The sequence below is a fragment of the Eriocheir sinensis genome, unplaced genomic scaffold, assembly GCF_024679095.1.
Source record: "Eriocheir sinensis breed Jianghai 21 unplaced genomic scaffold, ASM2467909v1 Scaffold301, whole genome shotgun sequence".
Lineage (NCBI taxonomy): Eukaryota > Metazoa > Arthropoda > Malacostraca > Decapoda > Varunidae > Eriocheir > Eriocheir sinensis.
Genome location: NW_026111612.1, coordinates 355,858 through 360,000, shown reverse-complemented (window position 1 = coordinate 360,000; position 4,143 = coordinate 355,858). Strand labels below are relative to the sequence as shown.

The 4,143-nt window shown below is 44.4% G+C and overlaps 1 non-coding gene across 1 annotated transcript; it reads left to right on the top strand.

Moving 5' to 3' along the window:
- The first annotated feature begins 2,373 nt into the window (after window positions 1-2,373).
- On the top strand, window positions 2,374-2,514 carry LOC126991583 (U4 spliceosomal RNA). The gene has a single exon (XR_007745684.1). It is a non-coding gene; the product is annotated as a U4 spliceosomal RNA (small nuclear RNA).
- Window positions 2,515-4,143: the final 1,629 nt, after the last annotated feature.

Below are 4,143 nucleotides of genomic sequence, written 5' to 3'. Positions count from 1 at the left end.
TTATTATTATTATTATTATTATTATTACTATTATTATTATTATTATTTTAATACTAAAAGGAAACCTAGACAGCAAAAATGCGGTAACAAATTCAGTCGTTTGCTTCTCTCTCTCTCTCTCTCTCTCTCTCTCTCTCTCTCTCTCTCTCTCTCTCTCTCTCTCTCTCTCTCTCTCTCAACCCGTTAGGTCAGTGTCAATTATTTTTTTGCCACCTGGCTTATTGACGCTTCTAGCTCCTCCACTGAGAGAGAGAGAGAGAGAGCGAGAAGCCAGCTCGAGACTATTGCATCATGGTGACCTTCTTGTCTCAGCCTGTATTCCTTTGTCTGTGTCTGTGTGTGTCTGTGTATTTGTTTTTTCGTGTCTGTCTGTCTGTCTGTCTGTCTGGGTTTCTCATGGTTCGTGTGTGTGTCTTTCTTTAATGTTTGCCTTTGTGTCTGTCTGCCGGTCTGTATCTACTTGTTTTTTGTGTATGTGTGTGTGTGTGTGTGTGTGTGTGTGTGTGTGTGTGTGTGTGTCCTCGTCCGTCTGTTTGTGCGTATTTTTTTTTCTATATATATCGTGGTGGTTACGTTTTAGTGTTATTTATATCAGTATCATTTTTGTATTATTTCTATTTTATCATGTATACTAGTTCTTTTTTCCCTTTATTTGTCTTCCTTCTTGCTTATGTATTATCAGTGTTATGAGTATTAGTATTAGTGTAATTTCTGTATTGTTTCTGTGTTGTCATGTTTTAGTCGTTTTCATTTTTCTCCTCATTTCCTTCTTTTTTGTTTTCATCATCATCATCATCGTCAGCATCATCGGTTAGCCTAATGCCGTCTTCGTAACGTAACTAATGCTGCGAGAAATTTTTCTTGGCGAGCATTATCATTGTGGATTAAGTTGCATTTTCTTCGCATTATTATGATCATGTTGTATGTTTTTGGCGTCATTATTTTCTTTCTTGATCGTTAGTCTTTCGTTTGTCCAGTTTTACTTTTTTTTTCTATGGAGTTTACGTAGAGTGACTATGTATATATTTTTATGGATTGTTATTTCTATTGTTGTTTGTTTTATTATAGCTGTTACTATTGTATTTTTATTAATGCTGTTTATTTTTCACTTCTGAGCGTTATCGTCAGTATTAATGTTTTTTTCTTATTTATCTCTCCCGTGGAAGGAACTATTATAGCATTTTTTAGCCTCAAATAAATGCCACCCACCTCTAGTACGCTCGTTTTATACGTTACGGATATTATAGTCAATCAAACGTTCACTGCGTCACAAATACCTACGTTATCTCACCCTTCTCCCACCTGTCAAAGCCACTCCTATCAATGCCACCCACCTCTAGTACGCCTGTTTTATACGCTACAGATATTATTGTCAATCAAACGTTTATTACTGTGCGTGCACTGCGTCACAAGTAGGTTATCCCACCCTTCTCCCACCTATCAAAGACCCTAAATGAATCACCTGAAATTTATATACGGTTGTCACGCGAGGCTTCGGGAACACAAAAGCGATCAGAAACCCTCGCATTAACCATGAAAAGAGGCGGAGGATCTCTGGGCCGAGGGAAAGGTGAAGAGCAAGGAGGATAGAAGAGACGTAGGGTCATATTAAACACAGCGGCGCCCAAACACACACATTTAACAATGCTTTCGTAGCGTATTTGGCATTTCCAGGGACAGTTTTATAACCTTGGTGGTAGTCTGACCCTTCTTCTGTACCATGCACGTGAAGAACCCGTCATGAAAACCCGATTATTCTCCTTTTCGGCCTCTTGAAGTAGTTGATGTGAGAGGCCGGAGCGTCTGAGAATACCGACCGTAGTGTCATGCAGGTCGGAAAGGGATCCATAATGCCTAATAGAAAAAGTTCATGCCATAATTTTTACTACAGCGGTCTTAGGGAGTGGCGATACCTGTCCCCTGCCTTCCTTGGTCCGGAGCCGCGCGTCTGCCTGAGTCTCCCCTTCAAGGCGGCGCCGGTGGTCTCTTTGTCGGGGCGGCTCGTGTGTCTCAGTTACCATTGTTCTCGATAGCCTAAGTTAATTATTTGTGCGTTTTTGTATCATGAGTTGGTTATTATACGCAAGCAAATGATGTAGGAAATCAAACTTAATCGTCAGGATATGAAAATAACGTAACTGGGTCCCTTTGGTGTTATGGACGTGCATAATTTAAGCCATATATCATTATAATTTATAAATCTATTCTATTTTCAAAACTATTTTTAATATGAAAACCTAATTACAAAAACATATTACGTACGTATAAGGCATGTTTACTTAATAATAAAGAAAATTTTGCATATTACCGATTTTACCTTGCTGAGGTGTTAGTCAGAGGTGAATATAATGTCGCCTCAACATCAGAAATGTTAGCTTTGCGCAGTGGCAGTATCGTAACCAATGAGGTTCATCCGAGGTGCGATTATTGCTAGTTGAAAACTTTTCCCAATACCCCGCCTGGGCGACTTGAAATATAGTCGGCCAAGGCAATTTTTGTTAGCCCAGCTTTGGGCTAAAAAATCTGAGTATTATCTGACAATTGCTGAAAGACCAAAGTACTGTCTATAATCCATGCAGCAATATCTGTCATCACACGAGAATGACAAGCCGTGGCCCCCGTTTCGTTATGAAGGATAGGGAGCAGCAGCACCGCCGCCCAGCCACACCCAGCACAGGCAGGTGGTGGACCGCGAGCCCTGCCTTACAGCGTTGCCAGACTGAGGTGGCGCGACATGGGACGCCTATCTTTTAATCTTCGTCTGTTCCCGGCCCTATGGCACCGCTCGGAAAGGGGAGAGGGAATGGAGGAATAGGAGACACACGAAAATATTGTTAGGGAGGCAAAGGACGAGAGGGAAAAGGGAAAACAACACATACACATGAATGAGGGTAACCAAAATTCTCTCTCTCTCTCTCTCTCTCTCTCTCTCTCTCTCTCTCTCTCTCTCTCTCTCTCTCTCGACCACCACCACGTGTTTTCCCTTCCTGCATATGGTGGTGGTGGTGGTGGCGGTGGCGGCAGTGTTTGTAATGGTGGTGGTCAATGCTTCGGTTGAATGAACTCAGGACGACGTTTTCCCTTTCCCTTCCCCCCTCCCTCCCTCTACCTGCTTTTCCCTTCAAATCTTTCCCTCTTACTTCCTTCTTTCCCTCCATCTGCCACGCTGTATCCACATTTCTCTCTCTTATTCATTTTCCTTTTTTCATCTTTCCTCTCTTGTTGAATGTTTTTCCTTCCCCTCCAACTTCTTTCCTTCTTCCTTCCATCTGTTTTGCAAGCTTTCTTTCTTTTCTTTCTTTTCTCTCTAGTTTTATTTCTTTCCTTCTCTTCCTTCTTCTCTTCCTACTCCATCTCCTTTATTTCCCTTTCCCTCAACTTCCTTTCTTCCTTCCGTCTTCTTACCGTCTATAGGTCTTTCGTCACTTCTCTGTTTCACTCTATCATCCTCGTCAACTACATCCATCCAATCCTGTTGGTCAGGTACTTGTCGACACTTGTAATCATTGGATAGACAAACACTGAATAAACTTAAGTTGTATATTCTGTGGAAAGTAACAGAGAGAAATTGTACGTGCAATGTTAGCTCAGAGACAGGGTGAACTGGCCCCTGAGGCACTGCCAGCCTCTGAGGGGCGACAGGAGGGGCCCAGGGCCGCCAGACCGCCAGGCAGGAAGTGCTGAGTCAAAAGCAGTAGTTGGGACTAACTGAGGAGGAGTTGTGGAGGCGCTCATGTCTGGGCTGAGTGAGGTTGAGCTGCTCCGCTCCGCGAGCTGTGTGCTTCAGGTGTGCGTGTCTGCCCGTGCCCTGTACTGTGCCTGATCGTTCTGCGGCCTGGGGTGTCGACTCTGTACTCGGAACCGGCGGAAAACGGAACGGTTCCTCCACAAGATGTATCCGGCTCTGCCTCTCGGCATCCGGACGTGATAGGTTCGACCGTGGCGCCCATTACCGTGACTTGTGCCCATGTGCGTGGTTGGGTCCTGGATTACGCGCCTGCCTGCCCGTGGATGGGCGGCATGGGCGTCGTACCTTGGCATCTCAGGCACGGGTAGCGGCGGCGTGAACAGTGAAGCTCTCGGCTCTGGCCTGCCACTCCTTCGCGAATGGTCGCCATGGGCAGGGACACAGGAGACAGAGGA